This window comes from Coccinella septempunctata, chromosome X, assembly GCF_907165205.1.
Source record: "Coccinella septempunctata chromosome X, icCocSept1.1, whole genome shotgun sequence".
NCBI classification, from domain to species: Eukaryota; Metazoa; Arthropoda; class Insecta; order Coleoptera; family Coccinellidae; genus Coccinella; species Coccinella septempunctata.
In genome coordinates, this window is record NC_058198.1 from 14,259,465 (window position 1) to 14,274,225 (window position 14,761).

At 36.9% G+C, this 14,761-nt stretch overlaps 1 long non-coding RNA gene across 1 annotated transcript; it reads left to right on the plus strand.

The window, feature by feature from the left end:
* The first annotated feature begins 8,227 nt into the window (after nt 1-8,227).
* On the plus strand, nt 8,228-8,733 carry LOC123321904. The gene is made up of 2 exons (XR_006538972.1): nt 8,228-8,489; nt 8,647-8,733. It is a non-coding gene; the product is annotated as an uncharacterized LOC123321904 (long non-coding RNA).
* Nucleotides 8,734-14,761: the final 6,028 nt, after the last annotated feature.

Here is a 14,761-nt window from a genome sequence, read left to right on the forward strand (position 1 = left end):
AATTATAAGTTTTTTTCTCATGTTCACAAATGAAATTTGGACCAGAATTCGCAGTAATCAACTGGAATGAGCAAGCCAGAGCAGGATGATGAGCATCCTCTTTTACTAGAGGATGTGAATCGTGAGCAACATCACACGAAAAATTTGCGAATATCAAATCCAAAAATCTATTGTTCGCATTAGGTATACTATTACGCTGCTGAATCCCCAATAAACTACTCATACTTCCTAAAACTCCACACTTTCCATCACCCCTCCCTGAACCATAGGCTGGTACGTTGAAGTCTCCGCACATTAATATACTATACTGCGAGAACGAACTCGCGAAAGCCTCAACAGCGTCAATAAAACCTTCGAATGCCTCCAAGCTGGTGGCAGGGGGTACATAAATACTAAATACTAATAACTTAAGTCTAAAATTACTAATTTTACATACAACAATATCCATAGTTGGAAATAAATCACATATGTAATTGACGTCAACACGTGAAGCCTTTAAGCCACCCTTAATAGCAACAAGTGCACCTCCACCTACAGATAAGCCAGAACGAGCATGATCACGATCACATCTAAACACTAGATAGTCACTAGGGAATAGCTCCGAACTGCATACGTTATCAGAAAGCCATTCAACGATACCATCTCATATTTTTACAACAGTTTGTATTTATAATGAATCAATTCATGTTTGAAATGATAAAATGCTTCTGAAAACGAAATTATTTATAGGAGGAATGAATTGAATTTTCATGTATTTAAATCTAGGTGCTCAAGTTTATTCGAAAACGATTAAATTTCTTTTGTTTGGTACCACTACTTTCAGCAATAGAAATTCAATCAGAATTCAATGTTTGTCATACCGATACATATTTGGATGGAATATATCATCTTGGAATCAACATATTTGGGCTTATTAATACATGATTTTCACCCATTTTTATTGAAATTTATAATTTGAATTTCAGATTATGCCAAACCACATTGTTCAACACAGATTATGAATTATTTGTTTGAGTTTGGATAATGTTACTATGATTGACTTTTTTTAAATTTATCTATTTTAATTTGAAGCTCTTTTTGAAGGTCTGGAAGATGATATATTAATTTTGATCTATAAATATTTCAGAAAATTCCTAATCTCTGGAAGATCAAAATAATGTTGGTATTAACCTGATAATTATTGAAGTTTTAGTTGACAATTACGTTTTATATTTCTATGACAATCATCTCAACGTCAATTTTGGAATATATCGGATATAATTTAATTTAAAATAATTATTTCATCGTTTCGTTACGAAAAATGATGAATTTTTTGAAGAATTTTCACTGAAGTTAATGCTGTCTTTCAGGTTTTTTTAGTGATGAAAGTAGTCACAAAAACTAAATTATCATTTTAAATTTTTGAGTTTAATATTTCATTGTATGAATGAACCAAAGCTGAAGGGCTTTGGTAGATGACCATTTGGGACAATAAAGAACGGTGTTATTATCATTCGTTTAATTCCATTTATTGAATGTTTCAACTTCCGACTCCTGTTTACTATAGCACCCACCTTGAATTTTTGTCTTCAATTTTTTCATTAATTTCAGTGAATTCAAATGTTAGTTTTAAGAGAACTCGGTGCGTTAACGTTTTGAGTTACTTTATTTCAAAAAATTTGGGGAATTTTTCAATTTTCGATGAGAATACATAGACATAGACATAGGACGGAGCAATGTCAGCATGAAATTGGCTTTTTTTATAGAAAGAGAGAAATGATCGTCGGGAATCATTGAACTCTATGGGAACCCATAGAGTTCAATATCGGGAATTTACCTGTCTCTTTCCTCTATCTACGGTGTAGACCATTCAAAATTCTAGAAAGAGACAACTGCATTCCCGACGTGCGCTTTTCTCTGTCATTTTTTTGACCGTATTTCATGCATAGATAGAACGGGAAGGCACAGTCCATGTCTATATGTCTATGTGAGAATATAAATAATGGTTTTGAGGTTAGGTTGGTTTAATTTTAGTTGGGACAGTGAAAATACCATTTTTTTGAGATATGAATTAAACGAATTAACGATTGGATTTAGTTATTTAAGCGCTGAACAGAAAATATATAAAAATTAGACTGATTTATACCGAATATTGTCAATTTTTATAAGAACTTTAAAAAATCATATCTCCCAAATTACAAAAGTCTCCCGAAGTTGAGACATGTACCAATCGTTTTTTCATACAATACTTTATCTAAGAAAAAATCGATGTTAAAATTGGAGGTGAGTACTAATCTAAACAGGAATAGCAAATGGAATCAACCTTATTTTCAACTTTTCATCTATGGATACGTACTTTTATTTTCATAAATAATTCGTCAATGCATTATTGCTTTTGTCCAGCGTCTACTGGGACTGTACGGGCGTGAGAGCATTGCATCGACGGGAAATTAGAAAATACGCTCGCCTGGCAATCCGTTGACGGATTCCGTTGCTGCTCGATGCGTTTCTACTGGACGTAGTTACAAATTTTAGCAGGTAAGCAGGTGGATTTATCCGTTGCGATGCAATCTGAGATCCGACTCGGCCCTCCTAATGGACACTCAACATCATGTTATAAATTAACTTAATAGTTTAAATTAATCTTAGCATATTATTCTGACGATCGAACTTATTTCATAGCTTTTCCATTGTTCTGTATGAATGGAATTAAATAAATATATTTTTTAATTTAATCTTCTTTATTTATTTATTTTTTCCTGTTCTTGTCTTTCCTTTTTTTCTTCTTCCTTTCCTTTTTTTCCTGGTTTTCATTTTCCCGTTCCTGCTCTTGTTTTTCAAGTTCTTCTTATTTTTTCTTTTCTTGTTCTTTTTTTTTGCCCTCCTACTCTTTCTATTACGAAAGTTGCTATTTCGTCCTCTTCCTCGCCCTAACAGGTTAGGGCGTCCTCTTTGTGATATGGCCTTTAACATAAAATAGTTCAGCTTATTTCGTAAACAATTTCCTCTTTTACAATTCACTACATTTATGGATAGAAAGGGTTTTTTATTAAGGTTTTTCCCTAATTTCTTTTATCATACACCAAATTGTATGGTGTATGCAAATGAACAAAAATGCAAAATGTAGGAACAAATATCGGGTGAGAAGTCTCCTCTTTGGTTTCAAATAGATTTCTTTATTGAGTACTGAGTATTGAGTATTTCTTCCTACATTCTGAATTAGTTAAGTCGACAGTTTCTTTTCCGAATAAAAATGCATATAAATTTTTTGACTTGAATTTTTTGCACCATATTTATTTATGCTTATGATCCATACAGAATCGGCCACGATTGATGATACCTTAGATGTTTTTTCAAAATTTGTGCAGATTATCATTTAATGAAAATTTATGGAAAAATAAATCGCAGGGTTGATGTTTGATTTAAAGTTTTTTATTCAAATTCAATGGATGTTTTCTGACAATATATTATAGACATAGGTACGCCGATGACAAAGAGGTGATTTTTTAGAGGCAAGCTTGAAGGTCTACTGAGCAGGTTAATGCAAACCGCTCTCAGAATTATGGAAAAATGATGCGTGGAGGGAAGGCTAACTGTCAATCCTTCGAAGATAACACTAATTCCTTTCAAAAGAAAGAGGAATATTGACTTCAGAGCGCTAGTCTCTGAAATTTTACAGTGAGTGCAAATATCTAGATGTAATTCTGGATAGCCAACTCAACTGGAGAAAACACATAGATAAAACTCTTTCCATAGCCACGGTGGCCATGTGAACTTGCAAAGACTCTTTGGAAAGACATGGGGCATAAAACCGAAAATGATATTGTAGCTATACACAGCGGTAGTACTCCCTATTGTCACTTATGCGTTTCTAGCATGGTGGACAAAAGCTGTATAGCTCACCACACGCAGCCGGCTGCAGAAAATGTAAAGCCTGGCTTGTGTTGGTGTTACGGGAGCTATGCACACAATTTCTACAGCAGAGCTTGAGACCATACTTGATCTGCCTTCCTTACACCCACATATGGGGAAATGTAGCCTGCTATTAGCAATAAAAATATGCCTTAATGGGAATCTACTACTCGGAAACTGGGTTGGACATATGAAGATCTTGAATCAATTGAACTCAACCCTCTTGGCAAAACCATCGGATGTTATGCCAATTATTTTCGATTTCGAAACGGTCATAGCTAAAAGTCCTGGTGCAATAAGTTTTGTAAATCATTTGGACAAAAAGTCATTCACGTGGTTTACTGATAGATTAAAATCAGAAAGGGGTACAGGCAGGCATTGCCGTATATGGACTTAAACGAAGGATCTCTGAAGCCCTGGAAAGTGAACCCTCTATTTTACAGACCGAGACACTGGCTGTTTACTTATGCGCTCAGGAATGCCTTAAAATGAACTTCAAAGGGACGCATATCTATATCACCAGGGGTAGCCAGGTCATGCTGAGATCCCTGGAACCGCATTGCCAGGGATCTCTGTTGACGTAGGAGTGCCGTAATATCATAAAGCAACTGGACGGAAACAATAAAATAACTCTACTCTGGTTACCAGGGCATTGTGGTGTGAGAAAGCCGATGAACTTGCAGAAAGAGCACCAAGGTTAACACCTCCTGGACCTGAACTTTTTTGTGGGCTTGAAAAAAACCAACTGTCCAACAATGGGAGTTGAACAATAGAATAACCCTCTGGAGAAACACTCCTGGGCTTACTCAGTCAAAGAAATTCGTGACGATTTCACCGACCTACACCAGAAAACCGCTGTCACGAGCTGAGCTTTGGGTGATGATGGGACTGTTTGCAAGGCACTGTCGGTACAAATGATATTCGGTAAAGTCAGCGGATGAGTTTTGTAGGCTCTATGGATCAGGAACAGAAACAGCTGAACACCTGGTACGTAAGGATGTTATCGGTTTTATCAATACCATTAACGACCTCCGTGGGTTCCGATGAATGAGTAGAGTAGAGAAAAAAAATTTACATGGTCGCAGTTCCCGAAAGGCTAATCGAGCCACAAGGAGCCAGTTCAAATAATAATAATAATAATAAATAATTATAGACATAAGGCTATTGGGTATTTCAATTACCTATCTTTAAAATCGATGGAAACAGTTGTTCAGTTACCTCGTTATTTATCGAATAGGAAATTTCTACATGTTCTTTTATTTCATTAATTTGTTTCGTATAATTGTTTTGTTGGGGCCATAGTTAACCGTTTGGAATTTTCTTCATTAACAATACTATTTTTTCTTACAATTAATTTAAAACTCGCAATTACAAAATATACAGAAAATTCATTTTTTTGTTCTGAAATAATTTTCAGAACAAAAAAATGAATTTTCTGTATATTTTGTAATTGCGAGTTTTAAATTAATTGTAAGAAAAAATAATTTACTAACGTAATTGCACGCTCTTGCGTACTCCATCATGAATGTGGAATAGTTTCTGACTATATTCAGTGAGGAAGATCAATTTTTGAATTATTTCGATTTATTATTATATCATAATTATGGTATTGTTATTATCAGACAGCGGATGTGAGAAAAAATGTAACAAACAAAAACTATAATTCAGTATTATAAAGATTGAAAAAATGTAAATCGTAGTAGGAAATGTAAATCGTAGTAGGAAATGTTTTTAATAAGGTTGCGTTTACAAACTTACTCCGAGATTATAGAGTATAATATCGATTGAAATTTAATCTCCTGCATCTTTTGAAGGAGCAAATCAGACGAAAAAAAAAATATCGCTAGAAAATAAACGAAAAATGAAACTTTGAAATGATAAATTGACAAATGCCTATTGACAAACTGAAAATCTAAAATTATGAAGATTTTTATGAATTCGTCCGATGGAGACTGATGCAGACTTCGAAACGTAACGAAGTTTTATCATTTTGGAATTCCATTTTCCTTTCATTGTCAGGTAACATTTTTTTCCAATTGATTCGCTCTTGGCAACTTAGGTATTTCAAGAATTTACGCAGGAGCCAATCGATAATTTAAATTTTTTAGTTGATTTTGTTTCAGAGCGCTTCGACTAATCAAAGATTACTCAGAGTAAGTTTGTGAATACAACCATAATAGCCAGCAGGATTGCGTTTACAAATAAGTAATGTCGAATTCCTGACACTTCGCTATCTTTTTTTTTGGATAATACTTATTCATATAATATCAAGGGTGAAACTTAAGTTATCCATGATTTCTTATGATCCGTATATACACTTTGGTTTCTTCTGGTTAGTAAGTAGGTTGTCCGTATATGTAGAATTCCTGACAATTCGGTGCGATATCTATCACCAGAGTAACCACTCTGTTAACTTTCGGTTTCCAAATGACGGACCATACGTGTGCTTGAAAAGGTAAAGTAGTTGGGGATATGAGATAATTTACAGAACATCAAATCATCACTGGTATTCGTGTCCTGACTTTTTAAATATAATCAACCATGTAGTGGCAAAGAGGACAGGGGAAAATAAAAATCTTGACCAACTATTTGGCTCGATCTGCTAATGAAGGTCCATGTATGAAACAGACATACCTAAATTATGTATTAACAAGTAGATTCCTCAAACAACATCCGGATTGCATTGTTATGCGAGCTGACAAGGGAAATTCCACAGTTATCATGTATAGAGATGAGTATATCTCATATATGGAGAATTTATTGTCTGATACAGGAACATATAAAATAACGCCTAGTGACCCAACAAATAAATTTCAAACTTTGGCCAATGAAATCGTGAAAGAACTTAGGGATGTGGGCGCCATTGATGAAATGAAAGCGAAACATCTAAAATGTCATAACTCGGTTATTCCAAAGTTATATGGCCTCAGAAAAACTCACAAGGAGAATATTTCCATTAGACCTGTGGTCAGTTGTATAGGTGCTCCATCATACAACCTGTCCAAATATATTCATGATATTTTATCTCCTGTCACTACATCATTCGAATACAATATATCGAATTCCAAAGATTTTGTAGACTTCGTCAAGGAAATTAGAGTACCTAAGGAAAGTGAATGGGTGTCACTCGACGTTATATCGTTATATACTAATATTCCTAAAGCCCTAGTTTTACACATTATAAAGAAACGATGGCAGTATATATCTGCATATACAACAATTCCACAAAATTTATTTTGCAAAATGGTTGAGTACATTTTTGACTCTAGTTACTTCTCCTTTAACGGTGTAATATATGTGCAGATTGATGGCGCAGCCATGGGAAATCCTGCTAGCGGCACACTAGCCGCCTTGGTTATGGATGAAGTAATAACGACAAGCTTAAGAACGCTGACCTTTGATGTCCACTTTATCAGATTATATGTGGATGACACTATTTTCTCAATACCGAAAGGGAAATCTGACGAATTACTCCTCAAGTTCAATAACGTTCATCATAAATTGCAATTCACCATTGAACGGGAGTCCGAGGCAACAATACCATTTTTGGATATACTGTTGATTCGGAACGAAGATGGAACTATAAGCACCAATTGGTATACCAAACCCACCTCGTCTGGTAGAATGTTGAACTACCGATCACAACACCCCACATCCCAAAAGATAGCAACGATAACAAACTTAATGTTCCGTGCTATTCACTTGAGTGATGAAAGATTTCATAGAGAAAATGAACTAAAAATAACTGAATTACTAACAAAAAATAATTACCCAACAACCTTGGTCAAACGTGTTCTCAATCAATATAAAAGAAAAGTGCTCACTGACAATGCAGGCTCGAGAGGTGATGAACGAACCAGATATTACCGTTTTCCTTATATACAGGGTTTATCTGAAAACATGAGTAGAGCATTACAACAAACTAACCCTTCTACAAGACTGGCTTTCTATCCACTGAAATGCGTCAGTTCCCTCTTCTCGAAAATCAAAGACAAAACTCCAGATGATTTACAGTCGGAATTAATATACAAAATCCCTTGTAAAGACTGCAGCAGATGCTACATAGGTATGACCAAACAGTATCTTAAAAATAGAGTCTACCAGCACAGATATGATTGTAGAACCATTAATAAAGATAAAAATGAAAAAACCGCTCTAGCTGCCCATCACTTCAACGAAGACCACAATTTCGATTTCGAGAACGTCACCATCTTGGAAAAGGAAAAAAATTATAAAAGGAGATGTATCGGTGAGATGGTTCATATTTCTTTGAACGAGACGGTGAATTTGAGGACTGACGTACAGAATTTGAGCACAATATACCACAATATTTTAGAGAGGTATAAACGGATGATTCGTTCTTGAAGAATTTCAGGAACATACCTGCTACTGTGATATTAGATTACCATATGACGCTCGATGCTCTGTATACGTCAGATAATACGGAGTCTGGTTCAGTTGTTTATTGTAGGAAACGAAAGATTTTAAATGATTTTTATCTATTGACAAATGGACCTTTATATTGAGTTTTTAAAAGAATTGACGACACAGTTTCATGTCCACCTCAGAATATTATGAGGGATAATCCATATGAATAGGTATGTGTTTTTAAGCATGTTTTTTATATTACCCTATTGTATATTGTATTGTGTGGTATTGTATATTGTATTTTATTTCTACAACTACTAGATTATACTGTTTTTATATTATGGCACTATGTAGCGCCCCATATTTTCAATGTCGTTCTGTTTCCAGCCTTGAAAAAGACCAGAAATAAAGGTCGAAACGTCGGCATCTCATTAAGGATTTTTATTTTCCCCTGTCCTCTTTGCCACTACATGGTTGAGAACATCAAATAGGGTAGAGAAAAGTTATTTACTGTTAAATCTAACAGTAAATCAAGTCAAAAAAAATTATTGGGATACACGTCACGTTCAAATTAGAAAACTCTTTTTAATTCACTGAGTATATTTGTAGATTCCTGAAGATGCTAATAAAACAGTTACTCTAAACTCGAATGAATTAAAAAGAGTCTTCTAATTTGAACCTGACAGTGTATCCCAATAATTTTTGTTTGAACCTCGAATGTAGATAATATATATCATAAATTACTTCTGGGTTGGGTTCACAAATGTACTCTGAGCATGGAACTCTAATAGTTCTTTTAGAATTCAATGACTCGGAGTAAGCTACGGAGTAAGCTCCGTTTACCCTATGGAGTGAACACTGCTTACTTGAAGCGTTCACAAACATACTTTAGAGTATACATACCTTAGAGTATGCATACTCATACTCTTCTCTAGGAGTAAGTTTATGATCACAACTCTGTAGCAATCTAAAAATTATACGGTTTTCTGACAATAGGTTTGTTCGTCGAGTGGTTCACAACGGTTGTGAACTGTATAGAGCAAGCGCAAATGGATTTCCGCCTCCTAAAATGGAATTGTGCTTGCTCTGATCAAAGAGGAAGTTAATCTTCGCTCTGATGCTCTGTTCAGTTCACAACCGTTGTGAACCACTGTACGAACTGATTTTTCAAAATTAGCTGACCGTTCGTTGCCGTGGGGCACATAAAGCATTTTTTCATTGAACCGGTGTGTGTTAATTTTTTTAAATTTTTATACTTTCGCAGCTAATGAGAAGATGCCTGCTTTTTATTGTGTATTTAAGTGTAGAAGTAAAAATGATAGGGACGATGGAAATGTTTAAAGAACATCCGCCGTTTCGAATTTCTATTAAACGAATTGTTTATGATAAGGAGATCTGACGTCGGAAACAATTTTTTTTCCAAAAACATTCACGAAATATAATGAATTCACTAAAATGTCACTAAAACTTATATAAATCAATCAAGAGAAAAGCTTGTGTGCCCCACGGCAATGAACGGTCAGCTTATTTTGACAAATCAACAGAGTACCCTATTAGCATGGTTTAATTGGTGTTGTTAATTATTATGAGACTAATATTTTATAAGACAATATACTTATTTATTTATTTCGGATATAATTCTAATAAAAGTATAGGTAAAAATTTACCCTATTACTCTATCTAATTGTAAAATTAACAATTGAGTGCAAGAATTAATTGCTTAGCAATATTACCAGTTTTTAAGAATTCAATGTTTATAAAGTTTCCGGAAAATCTCAAAAGTTATAAAATTTGGAAGAGCATCTGTAACATCAGACCGATCTTCAATATTATTAATAGTTTTCATTTATGTAGAGATCAATTCTCATGGTCAGGTTTAAGTGATTCTAGGAATCTGAGAAATAAATGATAAAACTTTTCCTAGATATTACGTTAAATTTCTGGAAATAACTACATTCATTTAAATTCTAATAAATTTCAAGTTTCATTCTTTACTTGTGGTTGTTCAGTCCAAGATTAAGCCTATTGTAACATTAATCTTTGTTCAGCCTAACAGAACAATGAATATTAACGATATTAATTTCAGATTAACTTGAAACTTATCTTGAACCTAAACTGTTACAACTTGTACACAACTGTGTATCTGGACATCAATGAATATTCCAATTAATTTAAATTTTTCCAAAAATTCTGTAACTTCTAGAATTTTTTCTTATTTTTTTTTGTATAGGCCATTGAGTATAAATATTGTTACGTCTATCTTATTCGGAATCTGACTGATATTGAATAATTATGAAGTATTGTTAAATTTCATCTTCTCCCAATAATCTTCAACCAGATTCTTATAATTTAAACTTACAACTCAATAATTGATTAATTTATGAAATATCAGTTTAAAAGTTATCATTTATGGTGTATCGATCTACTGAAGTAAAGGTTTTGAAATATTAAGTGTTTTTAATGATTTATTAATTTTTAGGTCTGACTGCACAGTTCAGGTTAAAGCAAAAACTGAATTTGAAAGATATTCAATTGCAAATGAATATGATCATGGGATTATAAAAGAGATATGAGAATATTTGAAACATTTATCAATATATATATATATTTTATATATATATATATATATATATATATATATATATATATATATATATATATATATATTTTTTTTTTTTTTTTTTTTTTTTTTTTTTTTTTTTCCACCGTTTAGTTTCGGGAGATCCATTCACTACCTGCCGGACGAATCGCCAAGGCAGCCAGCAACTCGCTATGAACTCTGCAGGAACTTCCTTACTATCCGTACGGTTTGAAGGATGACCTGCTTCTGCGCATGTGAAACCAGTTTCCTGTTTAATCCAAGTCGCTCGGTATTCTCGACCAGGTGCTTCTCAACCAACCCATTCGTTGATATTATCAGAGGGAGTACGCTGACAGATTTCAATTTGTGTAGCTCTTTCAATTGGAACGCCAGATCTCCATATTTGCTCAGCTTTTCTGTGTAAGCTCTAGCGATGTTCTCATCTGCTGGAATAGTAACATCGAGCATCAGGCACAAATTCTTTTCTTTATCGAAAATCGTTATATCTGGGCGATTATGAGCTACACCCTGGGAAGTGAACATCGTGGCATCCCAGTAAAGTTTGAACTTATCATTTTCCAGAAGGGTTTTTGGCAGGTATAGATGTTGCTCTACCTCATCTTGTATCAGTCCATAACGGAGTGCGATCTGCTGATGGTACAGTTTAGCCATGGCGTTGTGTCTCTCAAGATATTCCCTAGGTGCCATAATTGAGCACGAAGATGTCATGTGCTGTATTGATTCGGGAGCTTGAAGACATTTTCTGCATCGGTCAGATGGTATATCTTTCTTTGCTATATGTTTCAGGTACATCCTAGTAGGCATCACCTGGTCCTGGATTGCGATGATTCTACCTTCCGTTTCCGGGAAGAGGTATCCCGCACGTAAGTATTCCATTGTTTCCAACTTATTCACGTTAGTATTTTCCAGGTGGCTAGGGTACCTGCCATGGAGGGCCTTGGATTTCCATTCCGATATTAGTTCCTCAGTTGTTTTTATGGGAGGCAGTTGGTGATCACGTTGGGCCAGATTGAGTGCTGAGATGTTTTCGTCAGCCTCACACAAAGCCTGGGAAAGAGGTGAGTTGTTTGCATAAAAATACTTCCTCAAGCTTTCAACATCTCTGCGGTGAGTGGCCTCGATATTGAGTAAACCCCTACCTCCCTGGTGGCGTGGGAGGTAGAGTCTGATTGTGGACGAATGGGGGTGGTGGATTCCACATCTGGTGAGCGCAGATCTTACAGCTCTATCCAGATCCCGAAGCTCGGTCGTCGACCAGGTCAACACGCCAAATGAATAAGTCATACACGGCATCGCCCATATGTTAATGGCGGTAAAGAGGGACTTCGAGTTGAGTCCCGATTTCAGAAGCAAGTTTATTCGCCCAAGCAGTTTCTCCTTAAATGAGCGCTTCATCGCGGAAACATCAATCTCAAGCGCTTGTCTAATTCCTAGGTACTTGTACGTATCATTGGTGTTCAGATTCGGTATCGCGAGATTGGTCATGAGAGTTGTCGCCTGCCCCGCATTCTGTATCTTTCCCCTCCTCACCTCAAGAACTGCACACTTATCCGTGCCCATTTTCATACCAATCGAGTCACTGAAAGCTCTCACCGTCTCCAGCAGCCCTCTGAGCTCGTCTTGGTTTGCAGCGTACAACTTGAGGTCGTCCATATAGAGGTAGTGTGTGATGGTAATTTTTCTTCTTTTGTTTATAACATATCCATACTTGGTATTGTTGAGGAGCAAGCTCAAGGGATTGAGGGCAAGACAAAACCATAAAGGGCTAAAGCTGTCTCCCTGGAAGATTCCGCGATAAATATAAACCATCTCCGACTCCTCCGTATGACTACCATCTTTCACCAGCAATGTTGTCCTCCAGCTCTTCATAAGATGACTCAAAATCTTAATGATATTTTCAGCGACCCCATGCATTCTCAATACCTCCAGAAGCCAGGAGTGGGGTACCGAATCGAAGGCTTTTTGGTAGTCCACCCACGCGACTGATATATTCCTAAGCCTTTTGCGTGCCTGTTTGGTCAGGATGCAGTCAGAGACGAGCAGCTCTTTGCATCCTTTAGACCTCGCTCGGCATCCATTCTGTTCGCGTGCCATCAGACCATGTCGCCTAAGATGTTCGTTTGTGTACTTAGTTAGAATGGAAGTGAAAATTTTATAAACAGTCGGGAGGCACGTGATCGGGCGATAGTTTTTTGGGTCAGCGGGATCATCCCCTTTAGATATCAAATGAGTTATGCCTTTGGTGAAAAATGTCGGAATTATGGAAGGGTCAGCCAAAGCGCTCCGGAAAAACTGTTGCAGGGGCTGGTGAATAGAGGTGAAATACTTGTACCAATAATTCTGGATCTTATCAACCCCCGGGGCTGCCCAGTTCTTAGATCTTCTCAGAGCGTCAACTATATCCGCGACTTCGATGACTATGTCAGGCATCCGAGCTCCCGGTATCTTGGATCGCGCCTCATCAATCCAGTATGCTTTTGCATCATGAGTTGTTTTTTCAGACCAAATGCTCGACCAATACTGATGGGCTTGTTTCACCTCAAGATGGGCCAATTCAGTGTCTTCGTTTCCTTCCAAACTTCTGAAAAACTGTTTTTGGTTGGTATAAAAAAGTCTGTTACTCGCATAGCGCTTCACCCTTTCGTTATAGCGATGTATTCGGCTTCCCAAAACTTTTATTTTTTGTTTCAGGCAGTCACACCTGAGATGAACCTTGTCTCTGAAGGAGGGATCTCTTCTTCTGATGTGGAACTCCGATGCGATCCTCCTGACTGCCCTGATTACTTTCGTAGATGGATTCGGTGTATTCAGGTAAGTATGCATGATTCCGATCTTCTTCCTCATATTAGATATCTTCTTTTGCAGGCGATCTTTCCATGGTGGGATGGAGAGCTGTTTCCTCATGCGGACCTCAGGCGATGGTCCTACCTTGCTTCCGTTCATCTCAGATATGGTGACCGCTCCAGCATACACAATATCCACCAGTCCCTCAAGGTTGCTAACGTTCTCAAGATGTCGTGGAAGAACAGAGTTGAGGGACTGGACCGACCACATAGCCTCCCTCGAGTACTTCAGCCTGGGTATTCTCGGCCGGCTCGAAGGTTCAACTCCCGAGTACTTCAACAGATTTTCCAGAAATGACTCTTCCAGCTCATCAGTTGGTCCTCCCTCAGTGAACAACAAGCTTCTCCTTACTCTTGGTGACGACCTGCGTGTTTCGTCTTGTTGAGTCATTTGTTCTCCCGTTTGGACACATGGTGAGCACGTCGCTCTAATGGTCTCCAGTTCAGCTGCCGAAAACTTCTGTCCGTTCAAAATCCATCTTACGCGATTAGATATCAGCTGTGCGTATACTTGTCTGTCAGGCCTCATATCATGCCATACATCTACCAGTAGTTGTCGGTAGGTTTTGTCTGTTCGCTCAGCAAGGTCCATAGCAATATAATGCGCGCGCATTACTGTGTAATTTTCATCTCTTGTCCAGCGCGTTCGTCCATCCTGTCGCAGTCTTGGAGCGGGGTGATTCACTGAAACACCCAAGCTGCGTCGACCATTCCCCATTACAGGGGCAGGAGCTGGCCTTACGGTGCCATCTCGGAGGGGTGCGCCGCTCGCCCCACACGAACCTCCTACAGGCCGAACATCCGGACAGTTCCGAGAGGAGCCGGCCCGGGACTCCCCACTGCCCTGAAATTTACTTCTAGTAATAGGAGCATATTGTAGAAAAAAATCCGTCGAGGGTGCTGACCTCGGGCGGATTGTGTTGACTCGGGTACGCGGGGGCGTCACTCCCCGATAGTCTCACGACCACCCTGCGTATATATATATATATATATATATATACGTATATATATATATATATATATATATATATATATATATATATATATATATATATAT